The sequence below is a fragment of the Marmota marmota genome, unplaced genomic scaffold, assembly GCF_001458135.2.
Source record: "Marmota marmota marmota unplaced genomic scaffold, marMar, whole genome shotgun sequence".
Lineage (NCBI taxonomy): Eukaryota > Metazoa > Chordata > Mammalia > Rodentia > Sciuridae > Marmota > Marmota marmota.
In genome coordinates this window covers 18,752,182-18,759,974 of record NW_026000142.1, presented here as the reverse complement: position 1 = coordinate 18,759,974, position 7,793 = coordinate 18,752,182, and positions in this window count along the sequence as shown.

The window sequence follows — 7,793 nt, the reverse complement described above, 5'->3', positions numbered from 1 at the left end:
CAGCTGGTCAAATGAAATGTACATCCTAAATTTATCCTTTCCTCTCCTTTTGGACCCAAAAGATTTAAATAATAACTACCATTGTTGGGTAGACCCATTTCAAAGGTAAATATTTATAGGAGAACATAAATAAACAAAAAGGTCATTATCGGTCTTACAAAAATATACTCCAATTCACAAGAAAAGCACAAATATTTTCTTGAAATGAATGCAGCAAAGAGTTCTCTTAGTAAATATGTACAATAATTATAATTAGAAAAATATGCAGAATATTTACAGTTTATCAACCAAATGACATGTATTCCAAATAATCTAAACCTCTCTATTTGATTCCTTCTTCTTTAAGTTTAAACATGGCAGCATGGAAATCAAAGGAAGCAATTTCGAGTCTTGGTCTCTTCAAATGCTAAGTATTTTTCAAGATGTTTAGTACCTTCATGTATAAAAGTGAGGAAAAAAAAAACATTCTATGACATTATGTGTTTGGAGCAGTTAATATGAAAATTAAATGGAGTGACATATATAAAAATGCCTATCCCATTGGAAAGCTAAATGCATTTTAGTTTCTGTTCCTTCATTTCACCCTCTCCCTTTTGTCTTCTCTCTCCCCTCTCCAATTCATCTTCATTTTTTCTTCTCCACTTCAGAACTACATTTTTTAACACACATTCTGCATTTCCTTACACCCATTCCATTCTCTGCTTTATTCTGTGCTATCTCACCAAAGCCCTATCATGTTAAATTAATCTCTGCACAGATCTTACTGAATCCACTTATGTTTGTTCTAGTCATATCTTTTGACTTTCTGTTATCTCTCACATTAAATGATAGTATTTCTCCTTTTCAGACCCATTATTATTATCACTTTGGCATTGTGTGTGCTATCCTAGATCTGTTAGCTCACCACACCAAATGCATTAGCCAGTAGTGTACCAGGAAAATGGCAAAGAATTGTGGGAGAAAGAAGTAAATGATTTAATATTAAATGTATATGGGGTCTTGGAACCATACTTGGGTTGAAAACACAGCTCGACTACTTCCGGGCAGTGGGGGCTTGGCCAAGTTATTTAATTTCTTGGCCTCAGTTTGCCCAAATTTCCTGAAATTCTAATGTTTGAAGGGAATAATGAATGTCAGCCAGTACAATGCCTAGTACATAGTAGTCACTAACATTTGTTGAACACTCAGTAAATGTTACTTCATATGAATTTGGGAATCTTCCTAATGAATGATAAGAACTAAATAAAGCAAAAGTGAGTGACATTTCTGAATGTTACATTATTAACCTTTGCACTTATCTTTTCATGTTTTTGTTCATAACAATTCCTTTCTTTTATCTAGACCCTGATAAATTTCCTTTCAAGGGTGCTAAGAACTTTCCTTTTGAGATTCAGAAATCATACTACATTTTCAAATATTTATGAACAGAGGAAATTCTCAGAATGGTCACTTGAATACACTCATTTTTATTCTGAAGATGTGTCTAATGACTCCATTTACTGGAATGAATAGTATAACAACATGTTATAGAGGACATAAGAGGTGAGGTTTCCAGTACAGGTATGTTTTTCCAGGATTTTGAGTATTTATATGTCATGGTGTACCTGTTATCAACAATAAAACGTATTAATCTGGCACATATTATTAAAATTCTTTACTTCAGTATTTCTAGGGGCAAGACATATTTCTGTGACTTATGTCATTTTCATTATAAGCTCAAAGCTTTAAATTTTAATATTTGGCACTCATACATCTGTCAAAATTTATTTTAATTTATACATAAACTTATCATTTTCATGTTGATTAGCTGCTACAGTTTTCTCTGTAACAATCTCAGAACTGGAAGTGCACATAAATCAAAACTGAACAGATTTCTATTTGTTCCAAAAGCTCATATGAAATAATTGCTGTTTTCCTAAAGAAAATCTGTAGTCAATGTACAATTTATACATTGTGTTTATACATGCAATCTATAATGGATGTTTAATTATGCATTTGTTTATACATAAAACTCAGATTAACAGATCAAGGACTGTAAATATATAAAAGATCTAGCCAAATTCAAGTGCAAACTTCATGTGATAAAATTAAACAGTTTGGTTGGTGGAGGCAGTTAATGAACCCTTGCTGGCAATCTCATACAGCCGCATTACCATAGCCAAGCAGGTGAGGGAGCTCTTCCCCACAGTAATCTGGACTAATCTTCAGAAGTAAATCAGGTAGGAGAAGCTAGCCCCAGCAGAGGAAACACCCCACAAGTTGAAGCAGCATCCTGGCAAATGTGTGAAGATCATGAGAAACATAATTAGATCTATCACAGCTGGAAGTGGGGAAGTCCTCTCCAGTGGAGGTTTTCAGAGACTACAGATAATTTTGAAGAAATGATAGATTTGCAGTGTTCAAAACTAAAATAGAAGGAAGTTCAACTCAGTAAACCCAACCAAGTGCACTCCCAGCTTACAATCTCAAGAGTGAGTAGGGCCAAACTATTCTAACTAACCAGGCAGGGGACCTCTGCCCATATTCCCAGGGGTAATTAAGGCTACTATGTTAGGGAAGCCTTTGCTCCTGGGGAAGGTTCTGAGCAGTGGAAGATGCCCCAACTCTCAATATACAGTGGACTTCAACTCTGGATTCTGGATCCCTTCCATCAGATATCTGTTTAGAGTTCTGGAATACAAAATAAAAGTTCATAATCTTTGGAAGTTTGAAGCTTTGAACTGCCTCTGTCCTCTTTAAAGAATTTTTTGCTTGAGTATTTGGGGAACTCAACTATCAGAATCTCCTTGCATTCTTTTTATTCTGCTTTAACTTCCCATTATGATGGCGATGAGCCTCTCCTCTTTACTAAAAATAGAGTATATGAAAACATTTGTTTATCTTAATTAACAATGAGAATGAACATCACATGTTGGTTCACACGAGGGCTATATTTTTAAAGAATTGTCTTTTTAAATCCTGCCCTACTGAGTATTGTGTTTTATACAGTATACAGACTTTGAGATGCTCATCTCTTTTTTTTAAAGAGAAAGAGAGAGAATTTTTTAATATTTATTTATTTATTTATTTTAGTTTTCGGTGAACACAACATCTTTATTTTATTTTTATGTGGTGCTGAGGATCGAACCCAATGCCCCACGCATGCCAGGCGAGCACGCTACTGCTTGAGCCACATCCCCAGCCCCAAGATGCTCATCTTCTCCCACTCAGTCATTAATGCCAAAAGCATAAGAATATGTCATTCCTTTTAGCAAACCAATGGATATTTCTTAGTTTAAGCAACTAATTTAAAAAAAAAAGATTGATACTGAATTGTACTGAATTTTTGTAGAGGGATTTATACATAGTTCATGTTAAATTTGTTCTTGGAAATAAAAACATGATTTGAAATAATACCTTTCAATAGATTTCTAACATTCACAAAATAATTGAAGGGGTTTGTATGCTTTCGAGAAAAATGGAAACTAAATGATGTCTATTTGGTAAAGGGAGACAGCTGGGAAGGCAGTTTGGGCCCTAGAGGAAAGAACAGGAGAGTAAATACACCTGGGTCCTAGGTTCATTGCTAATTGGCGTTATCAATGCAGTGTTTACTTCCTACTGTGAGTCTCAGGCCACAGAGTTGTAAAATATTCAGGAAGAGGCAGAGCAGATGTAGAAGTCATTGGAGGAGTTAATATTATTTGTATTTTTAAAATATTAGATAAAAGAAAACATTGTACACATATCCTACCTATGTAAATACATGTAGGTAAAAGAAAATCAATATCTATATAATAGAGATACAGACATAGTTGAATACATGCATACCCATTTCTATTTAAGGCAGTATAGTAAAATAGGAAATAAAAGATAAAGAAGTAAGGAAAAACAGTTTGTGGAGAGTGGACCAATTCTCTTTCACTTATCTCATAGTAAAGTTGCTTCCAAGTTTCTTGAGTTAAAATGAAATTTATGTAAGAAATATATCTGTCCCATGGAAACATTGTTTTTCCATTTTCAAATAGAAGAACATTAATTCAGAAACTTGAGAGTAATACTTTTGATCAGAAACTAATGCATACATTATACTTAGAATTTTTTCCAATATCTTTTCAAATTTAACATGTTGCAGCTTTGCCTACAGCCTGAACAGCTCCCAACAACTGGCCCATTTATTTCCTGAGTCCAAGGACATGTCTTTTGCTTCTGCTGCCTCCTCTTCCTCCTTTTCTGCCTCACCTTTCCTCCCCTCTTCCCATCATTCTGAGGGCCCTCACTGTTTTTCCCTGCCTGGATGTCTCTTGAACCATCTTCTATCATCTTTCTTTATGTGCTTCTCATTTTGTCTCTCTGCCTATTATATTTCACTCCCCCCAAACACTTTATCTTTTTTCTTTCTCTTTTGTTGAGAGCAATATAAAATGGACCTGTTAGTGTAAGATTTGCTATATAAACTAATAAAATTTTGCATGTCTATTATCTCAAAGTTGGATAATTTTATCTGTGTTATTTAGAAACAATGATCAACCCAAAATAAAGTCAGGATATGGGTGCTGCATACATGTGCAGGTGCCTGTGTGTGCTACACCTGTGTTATCACTCAGCTACTGGGATCTGTGCAGTAGTCCAGGTGTGACAACAGTGTCAGCTGTCTTGTGTTGCCTTTCCAGATTCACTTTTCCTCCCTTTTTCTCCACTGTTCACTACCCTTAAATGCTAATCTCCTTAACTCCATCAACAGGGAGGCAATGGGTATTTTTATGACTTTGATTGTGATGATGGTTTCATGGGTAGATGCATGTGTCCAAACCAAATTGTTCAAACCCATCAAATTGCATATATTATCTAAGTGAAATTTTTGTTGTTGCTGGTGGTTTTTTTTTAATGTAGATTCCACCTCATTAATGATGTTGATAAAGAAACAAAACAAATAAAACCCCCCAAAACAAAACATTCCATGCCTGTAGGTTAAAAGTTTGCAAGTGGTGAGTACTGGGAGGGTGCTGGAAGAAGATCTCTGCTGTGTACAGGTTAATCCACTCCTGCTTTCTGAGTCCTGGTTACCTCTATTCCTTTTATCTCTGTAGCTTGGGTACCTACACTGGCACATTTATTCCTCCTGCACCCTGCGTATACCATCTAATTAGATCCTTGATAAATAAATCCTCCTCATACCAGCCTCATTTGAGTGTCCTATGTTTTCTGCTGGAAATTCTGTAGACCAGAAACATTGATGCATGCATTTATGAATTCATTTAACAAATACTCTTTCAGTGCCCACTAAGTGCCACACCTGGAACTAGACTTTGGAGGGTATGTAGAGCTATCAAAAAAACAGTTACAGACTTGAACGTCAGAGATGAAAATTTAGAATGGAAATGTTTCTCTGCCTTTGTGGGTGGCCGAAATTGACTGACTTTTTATAATCTTGCTCAAACTTAACATAAATGTCACTTTAAGCATTATAAGCAGTTTCTTTTTCTCTTTAGTATTTCTCTTAGTAGATATTTTGTTGAAGAACATGTGGGAGTAGCAGGTGCAGGTATTTTCAGATAGGAATGTAAAAATTGGGTGCCCATGAATTTCATTCACCTTGCTAGATGCACTTATGTGGAGGCAGAGATCTCCATTTCTCTAAAGACCTTCTAAGATAGGCTAAAATGTCCTAAGATGGGCCTTCTAAGTGGGAGTATTTGTTTGACCTGATCACTTTACTCCATGTTATGCTCTAACATGGTTATAATTTTTTTGCAGGAGCTTCATGTCATTTCTATGCATAAATACCTAATGAGTTTCCATCATCAGAGAACAAGAGCTACATAATTTTTTTAACTTAGAGAAGTTTACATTAGTGATCTATGGTGTGACATTAAAATGTTCTTACTTGGAGCTTTCATGTGTAACACCAGACTCATAAGAATGGTCACTATTTTAGAAAAGAAAAAGTATCAATGAGGATATGGAGAAATTATTTTACATTTTTGGTGAAAATATAAACTAGTATAGCTACTACAGAAAGTAGTATGACTGTTCTGAAAAGATTTGATATAGGATTACCATATAATCTAGTAATTCTACTTCTGGGTACATAAGCAAAATAATTGAAAACAGAGTCACAAGGAGATATTTGTATATTGAAATGCATGGAAGCATTATTTCTAGTAGCCAAGAGGTAGAAACAACCCAAGTGTCCATGGATGGATGAATTGGATAAATAAAATGTGATATATACACCCAATGGAATATTATTCAGTCTCTTTAAAAGGTGCCGCAGTCCGGCTGCAGCAAACTAACTGGGGGGTGACGAACAACTTGTGTAGGAGCTGTTTATTGTAGGAGTAGGAGCTGTTTATTGTAGGACAGGAGCGGTATATATACATTCCACACAGCTTATCTTAATTAACATAAACTCGATACAGCAGTCAACCAATAAGGAATCTCCACACTTAATGGCTCGCTGGCGTTAGTTCACAAACCACTCCCTCTGGCAAAATGCCAGGCGCCATCCTGACTTGTTTACAGACCCTAACAAAAGGAAAACAAGCTACCACACATATGACAAAATGGATGACTGTTAAGGACATTGTATGAGGTGAATTAAGACAGTCACAAAAAGACAATCGCTGTATGACTCAATTTATATGAGGAATTTCATGTAGTCATAGAAAAAGAGAGTAGAATGATGGCTTCCAAGGGCCTAGGTAAAGGAGGAATGGAAAGTTGTTTTTAATGGTTATAGAGTTTCAGTTTTGTGAGATGAAATAGCATCTGGAGATGGGCTGCCCAACATAGTGAATGTACTGAACATTACTGAAGACTACATTTCAAGTTTAAAAGCACTCCCAAAGTTAAGCTTCTAAAAAACACATATGCTTAGGCAATAAAGAAGTTTCCTTAAACTTAGATCTTTAAAAGCAATCTTGATGTCCAGACCACAGATCAAACTACCCTTGAGAATCACCCAGAGTGTGACTCAATCATTTGCAAGTCTCCAGTCTCCCCTGGTGGTCCTGATATGGAAGCAAGATTGAAAAGCCCTGCTTGGGATGGAGAAGGATTAAAATCACTTCATTTGCTATTGCTTCCTATTTTCCTCAAATCAGACACTTATAATATTAAAATATAGGTGAGATTAAAGGGAAGAGCAGATGAAGAGAGGCCTCAGAAAAGGTGCAGGAACGAAAGATTTATATGAGAAACTTATGAGCATTTGCTTCAAAGTTTCCAGATGTTCTCATTAAAAAGGGAAATTTGATGAATTACAATGATTTCTTGGCTAATAGAAAGAAACATTTTTCCTGGAGAGGGCAAGCAATATTTTATTCTTGATTTATCGGTATTGATTGTTCTGTCATTTCTTCCATGCACTTATGGGTTTTTTTTCTTTCTTTCTTTCTTTTCTTACATCTGAACACTCGGAATATTTACCTGGTTCTCCTCGTTCATCCTTCAAAGCTCAAAAATGTTTTTGTAAATCATTTCTCTACACTTCTCTACTCCCAGTCTAAATGATCCTTCCTTCTTTGTATTCCCTTAGTAACTACCATTTCTTCAGTGTCTATGATGTACCACAATTGTACTTCTGAACTTGTGAACATTGTCTCTAATTCTGACAGCAATCCTTTAAGGATATCTCATCTCCCTTATTTTACAGATAAGAAGAATATGGCTCAAGAGGGGCCAAGGAATTTGTTTAACCTCCCCTGGGCAAATGCTGTCCCATCTCAGGGCCTTTGCCCTTGCTGTTTCCTCTGTTTGAGATGCTCAGCCTCCAGGTCTTGGTACAGCAGTTTCCTCATTTCTGGTCAGAT